The following is a 12,484-nucleotide window of genomic DNA, read 5'->3' as shown; positions in this document are numbered from 1 at the left end:
GCCTGGCACACTGAAGGTAAATGTGCACCAGGGTCTCCCTCATGCCACAGAAATGGCAGGGATCAGGAATAGGGGTGAACTGTGCCAGGCACATGCCTATGCTCGTGACTCCATGAAGGAGTTGCTGATATTCCCAGGGGGCCATGGAATGAAGGTGGAATACAGGCTGGCCCACCAGGGTTCCTCATGCTCCACAGGTGGTAAAAGGTCCCTCCACTTAGTGTCGGGGGGACATGAGGGTGAGGAAATGTATGGAGCATGAGCATATACAGATATGCCCTTGATGTGGTTCAGAAATGAACCAGCTGCAGATCAGAGCCAACTTGGATTATGCTGTGGGGATCCAGGGGAATTCGCAGAGCAAGGGGCCCAATGAAACGATGTGGAGGGCCAGGGGTGAGGGACATGTGGGGAGCACCTTCCTGCAGGACTTGCTCAAGGAAAGCCTGAGAGATGGGCAATAAGGCTGCACTCACCTCTTGGGGTACATGCTTTGGAGTATGAGGGGTGGAGAGCGCCACCTGCTGACTGAACACCAGGGGATCCATGCTGTCCCTCTGGTCATAGTCCAGGACCCTCTGATCCTTGTGGTTCCTGCCAGGACCAACCTCTGGTGAATTGAGGGGGATTCCCCCAACTCAGTGTGCAGGTGGCAGTTGTGTGGCAGTGGCTCTGAGAGGAGATCTACCCCCTGAGTGACCACCATGGACCTGGTTGTCGAGACAAGTTTCCAGGTCCAGAGGAGGTCCTGGTAAAAGACCGGCAGCTCAGAGAGGTCTAACAGAAGACCCCTTGGATGGAGAAAAAAGAGCTGCAGGTCATCAGAGGCGGTGGAGCAAGATGTGCATCAACACACTCCACGATGGACTATGTGCGCCGTAAAGGAGTCTCTGCAGGGCCGGGAGGCAGAAGACATGGACCTGACTGCAGAATCAGACCAGGCCCAATCCTCTCTTCTCCAGGGGAAGACTCGGAACACTGCGGAGACCCAGTGCAGTCCTGGTCAGAAGAACTCCAGAGCTAACTCCTGGAGATGGCCAGGATAACTGGGGCCGGGCTCAGGGTGTTGAGCCAGTGCCAGAGCATGGACAGGACTAGCTGGTTAAGCACCTGTGCCCTCCCCTTCAGGGAAAAGCACTAGAGCAGTCCTGTCCTCCACAGCCATCCTGCCCTCCAAATATTGCCAGTTCTCCAGAAGGATGTGGAAAGGTAAATGCATAGATAGAGCAGTGGACCCGTGCTCCACCAGATGGCCTGAGGCACGGGTGGGAGGGAGCTTGCCTGCCATCCATCCCCAACCATCAGGCCAGAGCTCTTGACCCTGCTGACCAAGGCAGAGGAGGCCACTGAGTAGATTGCCTAGCAAGCCTCCACCCGCCCCAGGTCGCAAGGAGCATTAGAGTACTCATTAAAGTATGCCAAAAGGACCACCCACAACTCTGGTTCATGGAGCACCAACTCCATCAACCTCCTGTGGAGGAAGGGCTTGATGGCTCGAGTGTAAAGCTGGCCTAACGGTGGACAGCCTTGATCACCCCTTGCCCAAAGCTGACATGTTCGGTCAGGGTGCAGTTGAGCTTGACAAAACACTCTGTAGAAGCGTACAGCATCTGGAGAAAACCCACAAGCTGAGGCCCAAAGCTGAATGGAGATATCCATGGTCCACCCTGTTAAATGCCTTCTCCTGGTCCAGGGACAGGAGGGCGAATGACAGGCCATCCCTACACCCAAGCTCCAGGAGGTCCTGGACCAAATACAAGTTGATAAAGATGGTACGGCCTGGGATGGTGTAGCTGTGGTCGGGGTGGACCATGTCTGCTAGCATGGACCCCAGTCACAGTGAGATGGCCTTTGCTATGACTTTATAGTCCGTGCTGAGGGGAGAGATGGGATGCAAATTTCGAAGGACACGGAGGTCCCCCTTCTTCAGCAGCAAGGTGAGCACAGTTTGTCTGCACGACAGGGGGAAAACCCTGCTCTGCAAGCACTTGGCCCAGATGATGACAAGGTCCAGGCCGAGGATGTCCCAGAACATGTGGTAGAACTCCATGGTCAGCCCGTGTAGACATGAGACTGAGCCTTTCTGAGAACTCAGTCAGTGCGAGAGGCAGCTCCAGCCGGTCCCAGTTGCCTGTGCTGACAGTCATTTCATCTCAGAGCACTCTGCAGGCATCTACATTGGTCGTATCCAGGGAGAAAAAATTGGTGTAGAAGGCTCAGGCCCTCCCATGCATCTCCTCCAGATCCCTGAGGGGGGTGCCATCCTCCACCAAAAGCCACCCTTTTTCTCAAGGACATAGAAGAAGCAGGAGCCATGATCCATCTCCCAAAGGAGACGGATGTGGGATCGAACAAAGGTGCCCTAAGCCTGGTGGTCCTCCAGGACCAGGAGCTCCTCCCACTTCTCCCAGCATGCTCCTCAGAGGGATGGATGCTCAGGGCTGGTGGCCAGATGCCACCTCCAAAACCTCCCACTCTAGCTGCTCTATCACCACATACCTCCAACTGGCGTCCTGGGTGGAGTCGCAGCAGAAAAGCCAGGTGTGAACCTTCCCCACATCCCACCAATGCTGCACCGAGGGAAAGGAACACCTCTGCCCTTGCCAGGCCAGCCAGAACTCCTGGAAGGACACCACAAAGCCCACGTTCTCCTGCAATCTATTATTAAAATGCCAATAGGCCAGCCCTGGACTCTCTACAGTAAGAGAGCCATCACAGCAATCAAATGGTGGTCCAAGAACAGGGTCTGCTGGAACCGCTGGAGGAGTGGGCCTGCAAAGGATGGAAATGAGGAAAAATAAATGCGGTCCAACTAAGAGTGGCACAACTGATCGCCTTTCACCCCAACATAAGTAAAGGGGGGTGATTGTAGACCACCGCTCCCTGGTAGACCTCTGGTGCAACCATCTCTCCGAGGACACCCATAGTAACTTGGCTCCTCTCAGTCCCCAAGTTGTCCTGCCCAGGACCAGGCACTTGTGAGGATCCAAAGTGCCAAGGAAGCTGGAGGCCTGCTGAAAAAAATGCACTCACTCCAGGCCTGATGTCGGGGCATTAAATATTGACGTGATTCAACATCACCCCCTCCCCGTGGGCCCAGAGGTGCAGCAGGTGACCCGGAAGTCTTGTGTGGAGCAGCTGAGCTGTATCACCTCTGAAGCTTTGTTTTGGATTTTTTTGTTTTGTTTTGGACTCCTTGTATCCAGCATAATGTGCCTGCATTCTCCACCAATTTGGTGGGGGGTGGAGGGAAGGCAACTTTCTTTCTGTTCACCGCCCTTCCTGCGGTGAGTTCCCCGTTTTTAAGCTCCTCCCACTCCAAGCTGAGTAAGCCTTGCAGGAGAGGCTTGTTGCGCTCTCAGGATTTCTCTGTTAGCATTAGTCTGGCGATGCAGTTTGATTCTGGAGGTCTGGACAAAGGGTAAATATATCTGGACTGAAATAAATCCTTCTAGGGAAAGACGAGACATGGGTTGGAGTTGTTCAGAACAAAATGCTCTCTCCTCTCTAGTGCACAGTAATGCTTTCCTTTATCTTAACAAGGTCTTTGTGCTTTGAGTTCTTCTCCCCAAGATGGGTCTAGTTGTTTAATCAGGATAATTTTATCACATTTGTGGCGTGTGTCAGGCTAAGTTCTCTCTCTCCCTCTCTCCCTCTCTCTCAGGCAGAGTTCTACCATTTTCCTTCTCTGTTAAAGGTTAGTTGTGTTGAACAGAGCAATTATCATGGCTGCATCTTGGGGCATGATTGACACACACTGTTGGTCAAAAGCTGTTAAATAATCCTCTGGTAGTAAAGTCCTTTGTTCCCAAATCTGTGTTCAGACTATTAGCTGCCAGCTTTGGTTTTCTCCCTCTCAGCCTAAGGAACCCACAGCTAAATGGCTAGGTTGTGCCACTGAAATGCAGTGCATCAGATGGGATGATGCAGAGCTGCACTGCCCCACAGGAGCCCTGAGAGGCCACACCCCTTGTGTGTGCAAAGGATGCGTGCGATGCAATTTATTTCCCCCTTGTGGCTGGCCAGGGCAGAGGTGTGGGGTCATTGCCTTGCCACTTCCCATCCACTTTGGGGAGCCCCTAGGGTGTAAGCAGGGAGCAGTTCCTCAGAGCACAAAGGTGGTGGATTTCCTGGCACTTACACAGACTGCCACTGTTGAGAATCAAGCCCTGTCTTAGGGAATCATAATGCCACAGGCAGACAGTAACTGTACCTACCCTGGAGCTCAGAAGGCTAGAGAAGATGTCACTATGGCCACCAAATTGCAGAGCAGCAAACTGGCTGGGAGGGATAGTGGCTAAAGGTCCGAAAAATGGCCATATAGTGGGATTTCCTGCCCAACTCGGGACATTAGAGAGGATTGTGCACCCAGGAATCCTGATCTTTCATCTCTCTCGTAAACTGTAGTTGTCAATGCTGGTGAAGAGCTACCGATATTTGCTGCAGATCTTGTGTCTGCTGGGATCTGCCCTGAAATCAGCCATGAATGGCCACCCCCAGGTGCAGCTGGACCCAGTGCAAACTGGAGCCAGTTTCATTGAAACTGACTTCTATGATGAGGTGGCTTTTAGACCAAATGGAATCTTTTACAAGAAGGTCCATTTCATAGATTGGGGAGTGGGGGGAAAAGAAGGCTGCTGAAAAAATTGAAGCTGGAATATTTTAGTAGCTGGCATTTGAAAAAATTCTCAGTTTTCAGTTTTCATTTTTCCTGTGGAAAAACTCTCAAAATGTATCCAAAACTTTACATAAAAGTGATTATTATTTTTATTTATTTATTTATTTATTTATTTATGCTTTTCTTAACTTTTTGAAGAAAATAATATGTACACGTTGGCTCTCTGCCAGTCCCTAGTATTGACAAACAATGCTGTGACTGATTCAGTTTATTTCAGTGTCAAGCCGGAGTAAGCTGCTCTAGTATAAATCACAGCTCTCCTTGTCAACAAGGTCTACAGTGGTGGCTGGTCACTGAAGGCTAGAATTCTGGCAAATTCCTAATGTAGGCAAAGCCAGGGTATAAAATTTCTTCATGATGAGCCTCCTAGCTGGGAAAGGGATGAAAGTAATTACAGAGCTAGTCCCAACTGGAAAATAATATGTTTGAAAAGATGGCAATTAACAGATTAGCAGTTCTATTGTTTCTAATTGTCACTTAGCATATAATAGAAACCATCCCCTGCGGCTTGCAAAGCATTCCCAGGCTTTTCTTCACTGCCCTCCACCCTTCCAAAAAGTGTGTTACTAGGATGCTCTACTGTAAAATCCTAGTGGAGACAAGGCTTTGTAATTTTTACAGGGGGTTAGCTAGGTGGGCTCATCACTAAACCTCTGCCCATAGTTGAGCAAGCCTAGATACATACCCTTAGTTATTACTGTTTTCAAGTTATTACTGCTTTTTCTCGGCATAGATGGGGCCTAAAGGGAGAGTCAGAGAATGTGTTGTACGTTTGTCCTTGTGAGGAAGAGGATACAGAGCATTGTCCAAGAAGTCATTGGGGAGAAAAGCATTGGCTATGTGTGAAAGCTTTGAATGTGCAGCTTTTCCTGTTGGAATCCATTTCTGTTCAAAGCCTCTCTCTGCAGGACTGCCATATCTGTATATAACAGGTTATTTTAATATGCCTTTATCTGCTGTCCACACATTTTCTCTCCTCAAAGAAATACTTCATTTATCAGAGCAGCTGCCTTTTGCCTTTTCATTATAAAGATTTTCTCTTTCATATTTGGCTTCAGTCATCTTGATTGGAATGATTAATTAAGAAGGAAATATTTGCTGTACAAACTCCAATAGAGAACACAGAACCTAAAATTGAGGCTACTCTAGCTTGATTTACAGCAGTAAATCTGTCTGCTGTGGCCCGAATTCTACTCAGGAGGAATTCCATTGAGGATTTTATTGGAGTTACAAGTAGTATCTACATGTCTGCAGGGTGAATGGAGTACTCTTCAAGTTGACTCACTGAGCATTTTTCTATTTTTTTTTTTACGGTTAACTTTTAAGAAAATCAGAACAGATTATCCTTTAATTATGAATATAAGATAGCAACATTACAAATACAAACTGCACAAATACAAACTTCTTTGAAAGCATAGGAGTGCAAATTTTCTTATTTACATGACTTGCTTGTATCATATTTAATTATTAGTGGTAAAATTCCAGTACCCAGGACATCTTGCCGTATTTTATAACATTGCTCGCCCTTTCACTGTATGTAATCTTTTCAGATTTAAGGCAAAACAATAAATCTTTCATTGTGTAATGTGCTTGTGAAGGAGCTAATCTAGCCTTTCTTTAAATCAATGGGAGTCTTTTTTCCTTGACTTCACTGGGAGTTTGATTGGGCCATTAGTGTGTCTCTGACTGATAGGCATTACCTTTCTCTGTTCTTCAGAAGTCTTTCCAGCCAAAACCATTACTTGTTGTGGGGAACTTTTAGGCTCCATAGTTATTTTCTAAACTGTGTCAGCTGGTGCATAGCACAGCTGAGCTCACTGCACTGTGAGATTGGTGTACATTAGATGAGGCACCTCAAGAGTATTTCATATGTGGACCCATAGAAAAATCTATTCAGAGGAAGTAATCAGAAGCCAATCCAATCTCCCAAGGCCCAGTGCACAATTGGCATTATGCACATGAAACAAGCAATAAGCAAGGCTTTTGAGATTTCTTTAGGCATGAAAGCCACTAACGGGTACTCTGTCACACAAAATACGTTTAGCAACAGGGACAGTGAACAAAATACAATCCAAGCCCCTCTCCCCACCTCCAATAACTGTCATTTCAAAGAGGATAATGCTATATATGTGAAAGATCAGTTAATTCAAGCTCCAAAGCAAATTAACCGATGGCCTTTATAGCCATATTCACAGTAGGGGTTACCCCATACATCATGGCAATAGAGGTTATGCCATACACCAGTACCAGATGTTGCAGACCTTGTGTTTGCAGAAGATAGACGTGACACTTCCTACACCTATGAAAGGGTGCAGGATGAGTTTCCTTGCCAAGAACCATGTTCCAGGGGCTAGTGAATGGGTAAGTAGGGCAAGGTGAGGCCTTGGGGATTCTGATTCCTGAACAGGCTTGCAAGAAGGGGAAGGGCTCAGTCTGATCACAGATATACTGATGTTGAATAAAGGGAGGAATAGCCAATATATTAGAGTCACAGATTTTAAGGCCACTATGGACCATAATGATCACCTAGGCTGATCTGCCTAATAACACAGGCCGTATAACCTCACGCAGTAATTCCTGCATCAAGCCCGTAATTAGGAAAAATACCATTTCTATCGAACCCCTCTATTGTCCCTGTAAGGAGGGGAGGTGGAGATGTTGATTCCTACACGTGCAGGCTTTCCAGTAACTTCAGAGAAACCGAATGGGGAAGAATTTTCTGAAATCTTGGTAGTTGGGGTAGTGCATAATCCTGGAGCTGTGTGCTTTGGAAATACTTGTCTCTGTGTGTTTTGTGTAATGAGTGTGGGCTTTTTCTTTACACACAATTACCTGTACGCTTGCAGTGCCTATTTTTTTAATACATGTACAGCTAATGTGAAACCAATGAAAATGACAGAGCTCCTTCCCCTCACTATAATACTAAAAGCATATAATGAAGAGACTATGCCCGTTTGAGAGATAGGCCAAGCAATAGTATGACAGAAGGAGCAAACTGGAAGCAAATCCAGTTTATTAGACAAGTTACTAGTCTGTTTTGGACACATCCAAACTCTGGATCTTCATCTGTAAGTATTTAATGAGGAACTGGGTAGGCTGTATAATATAAAGGCAGCCACGCAGGTGAACCTCTCCATGCCACCTGCGATTTACAAGTGTTGTTTCCGGCTGTTTGTCTTAACAGTCTGTGGACAATGGGTTTGTTAGACTAGAGAATAGTAACCGTCCCCGTAAAGCAGGGTGAATGAGGAACTCAGTGAGCCTGTTGGACATAAAGGACAAGGCTAAGGGTGCCGGGCAGGGAATGTAAAGTGACATCAACATCAGTGTTCCATCCCTGCCTTTGGGTGGAGGAGCTGAGTCCTTCTCTCTGGGGTGGAAATGTGTCCTCCAAAGCTGGACTGGTTGGGGCAAATCAGCAGGCTTGATTAGACGGACTCCAAAGAAATACGAGACCATTAACACCAGAGGGGATTGATTATTCAGCCTGGTTAAAGAACACACAAACTTCATTAGGGGATTCTGGGGAAATCGATAAAGGTGTTAGAGTAGTCACGTATTTGGATAACTTCTTAGGGCCAGATTGTATCAGATACTGGCCCTCAGCTGGCACAATTCTTTCTGGTTCTCCCTGAAGCACAGAGTTTACACTGGCTGGATCTCCCCTCTGGATGGTATAGTCTGCCCCTCCCCCCCCCCCGCATACTCCCCTGCTGTCTGACCAGTTCTGCAGGCTGGTACAGAGGGAGGGGTAGTGCCATTCTGTTTGTACACCACCTAGCACAATGCAGTCCTGGTCCCCGACTAGAGTTTCTAGGTATGGTTGTAAAGCAAATAATTCATAATAGTCCTGCTGCTAGCCCTCCCCCTTGTGGGTGGTTTGCAGAGGAACTATGTGCTCTCCCAAGTTCTGGGACCGCTACTGTCTCTGGCTTTGCATGAGGGCTGAAAGGGGAAAGTATTCCTTGCACCCTTCCCCCACACGCACACCAGCACTAAGGCCAGGCATAGCCTTTGTTTGAATATAGGTTTTAAGGCCAGGAGGGACCCATCATCTTGTCTGACCTCCTGTCTATCAGAGGCTATAGAATTTCACCCTGTTTTGAGCCTAATAACTTCTGTTTAAAGTATATATTTCAACAAGGGCATCCCAGCCATGCCATCCAGTGTTGACTAGAGTCCTCCGCCCACACTCTTGGGAACGTTCAGGGCAGGGGGGGATTAGGAATATGGCCTCCTCAGCGGTTCCTCTTGAAGTGCAACCGCAGATGCCATCAACATGTCCTGATCGGTCCTTCATAATCCGCAGCATCTCATCCTGCATGCCATGCTTGTGATCCTGGGCTGCTCTCCTGCTCTCCATGTCCAGTTTTTCAGACGGTGAAATCCTGCAGGCTCTTAGCTCTGTGTCAGCTGTGTCAGCTGTCCCAGAGGCGTTCATTATCTCGTTGAACGTGTCATCACGCATTCTTTTTTTTTGTATTCTAATCTGGGAAAGGCTCTATGCTGGTGTGGAGGATGAGTTGAAAGCCAAGCTTTCCATTGTAAGGCATACAAAACACAAGGCAACCACTGTCAGTACATACCCATGGTTTAGTAAAAAATTGCTAGTTAAAAATCACTCCCCTTATTCCACTGAAGTGCAAGCCAGAACATAATCAGTATCCCTAGCTATTCAATGAACTGATTTGCTGTTCCAGCCACGGTGAGTATGGCCCAGGAGCATGGGTGATGGGCCTTTGCTTTGCAACTTGTGGGCAAGCTATGTCGGGAGCACAGGTGGACAATGCCCCCTTCCCTTAGCAACATGGACTATGTACAGACACCAAGGACCAGTATTGAGCCTCCCAAGGTGTTCAAGGGGGGCCCTGGGACTGTAGGGGGCAGGAGGGTTGCAGCTACAAAAGAACATAGGAAGCCCTCCACCCCCCACTTCCCTTCATGCTGCTGGTAGCAGTCATCCTGGGTTTGCAGATGCTTAGGTCAATGCCAATCCCCGCCACCCAAACCACTGGCATGTTCAGGAAACCGCGGTTGAGGGACCCGGAAATCACCATGGGTGGGAGATCACATGCTCTATTGGTTGTGGTGTGAGCACTAGTAATGAAAACTGCCACTCTCTTCCCTAGGTGACCCTAGGTGATATCAATCTCCTGAGGGTAACAGAGGTGGCAAGGGAGCAGATGCTGCAAGCCTCTCGGTACAGACCTGGTCCTTATGTTGCAATGCTGTGTATCACAATGATGCCAGCGGAATTAATACTGGAGTGGCGTGGGAAAGCGTCTTACCATGCTAGAAGAAATAAGGCAGCCCTCCCCAGAAACTTTCTGCAAGGCATTGCAGAGAACCTCCATGAAAGTTTCCTGGAGATCTCCACGGAGAATTCCCAGGCTATCCCTGTGCACATAAACAGTCTTTTCTGGGGGGCAACCTCTTCATAGCTGGAGTGGCCACTGGGAATCAGACACCCACTGCCCCTCACTTTTTTTCAGTTTAAACATAAAATATAAGAGCATGTAACTCCTACAGTTTGAATGGAATTGCATATTCACCAGAGGTTGCCTTCCCCTGCGACTAGCTGGACTGCTTCCAAGGTTAAAAATAGCTCCTGGCTCTCAGGGAGAATGGATCCCGCTCTTGCCTATCTCGCATTCTCCTCCTCCTCATCCAAAATCTCTTCCTTGTTGTTGCCTGAGGTGGCCCGGGACTCAGGTCTGGTCTACACTGGCGGGGGGGATCGATCTAAGATACACAACTTCAGCTCCAAGAATAGCGTAGCTGAAGTTGACGTATCTTAGATCGACTTAGAATCACTTACTTCGCATCCTCGCGGCACGGGATCGACGGCCGCCGCTCCCCCATAAACTCTGCTTTCACCTCTCGCCCTGGTAGAGTTCCGGAGTTGACGGCAGAGCGATCAGGGATCGATTTATCGTGTCTACACTAGACACGATAAATCGATCCCCGATAGATCGATCACTACCCGCCAATCCGGCGGGTAGGGTAGACGTGGCCTCAGAGTTCTAGAGGTATCTATGCTGCGGTTGGGAGTAATGGTGGGATGGTTGCTGAGAATTCGTGCAGCTCACTGTAAAAGCAGCATGCCTGAGGTGCAGAACCAGAATGACTGTTTGCATCCCTTGTCTTCTGCTATGCCTGCCGCAATTCCTTAATTGTCACGCAGCAGTGTAGCCCTTCTTCCCCATGCCTCGGGCAAACTTTTCATAGATGTCTGCGTTTCTTCAGCTGGATTGTAGCTGTGCCTGCACAGACTCTTCTTCCCACAGACCAATACGATCCACGACCTCTTGTGTGCTACAGGGTGGAGCGCGTTTGGGGCATTGAGTTGCCTTGATCAGCTGCGCTGATGAGCTCTCCACGCTGATCAAACAGGATATAGGCATTCAGAAGTTCCTGGGGCTTTAAGCGGGAAAGGGCTGTTTCCTGTGTACCTGACTGCTGGTCAGCAGAGTTGAAAATGATCACCAGAGCAGTCACTGAGGAGCATTGTGGGACACCTTCTGGAGGCCAATTCAGTCGACTTACACAATACTGCATCTACACTGCCTCTCTGTTGACCCATCAACATTGAATTAAGTACTGTGCCTCTCACGGAGGTGAGGTAATTTGTTTGCCATAACAGACGAGTTTAGTCGGCGGAAAGGACCTGGTAGTGTAGACGCATATGTTATTAGGCTGACGTAAGGTGGTTTCTGTCGATCTAAGTTTGTAGTGTAGACCAGGCCTAACTCTCACTGTTAGGCCTTTTCTCCAGGTCTCAAATCATTTTTGTGGCTCTTCTCCATACTCCAGTTTTTCCAAAATCTTTTTAAAATGTGAACACCAGAAACGGACACACTATTCCAGGACCATTTCAATAATTGCCATATACCCACGTAAAAATTACCTCCCTTCTCTTACTCACTACTTCCCTCTTACACATCCAAGAAATGCATTAGCTATTTCCCCCCACTACATTGCACTGTGAGTGCAGGCTGAGTTGATTGAAAAGGATTTAGGGGTACAGTGGACAAAGTCACTGCTTTCCAGGATACAATCCCCCATCCTGTAAGTATGGATTGCATTCTTTTTTCCTAGCTATGACTACATTTGGTTAGAATCATAGAATATCAGGGTTGGAAGGGACATCAGGAGGTCATCTAGTCCAATCCCCTGCTCAAAGCAAGACCAATCCCCAATTTTTGCCCCAGATCCCTAAATGACCCCCTCAAGGATTGAACTCAGAACCCTCGGTTTAGCTGGCCAGTGCTCAAACCACTGAGCTATCCTTCCGCCCCTCCTCCATTGTTGTATTACAACGCATTTTGTTTGAATGGGCACAGCTTACCAAGCGATCCAGATGGTTCTATATGATTGCTCTGTCCTCGTTATTTACCACTCTGCCAATCTTTGTGTCATCTGCACATTTTAATCAGCAGTGATTTGATATTTATTTCCAGATCATTGATAAAAATATTGAACAGTGTTGGGCCTAGTACTGATTCCTGCAGAACCCCACCAGAAACACCCCAATTCAGAGATTTCACATTGACTACTATTATAGAGTTGGCAGGAACTGATGAAATACATCCTAGAATACTCAAGGAGCTGACTGAGAAGGTATCTGAGCCACTAGCGATTATCTTCAAAACCTATTGAAGATGGGAGAGATTCCAGTGGATAAGGGCAAATATAGCGGAATAAGGAGAATTTGGGGAATTAGACCAGTCAGCTTAATTTAAGTACCTGGAAAGATAATACAGCAAATAATCAAGCAATCAATTTGCCAACACCTAGAAGATAATA

This window comes from Dermochelys coriacea, chromosome 4, assembly GCF_009764565.3.
Source record: "Dermochelys coriacea isolate rDerCor1 chromosome 4, rDerCor1.pri.v4, whole genome shotgun sequence".
Lineage (NCBI taxonomy): Eukaryota > Metazoa > Chordata > Testudines > Dermochelyidae > Dermochelys > Dermochelys coriacea.
The sequence above is the reverse complement of the archived record's forward strand: the minus strand, read 5'-3'. Positions refer to the sequence as shown.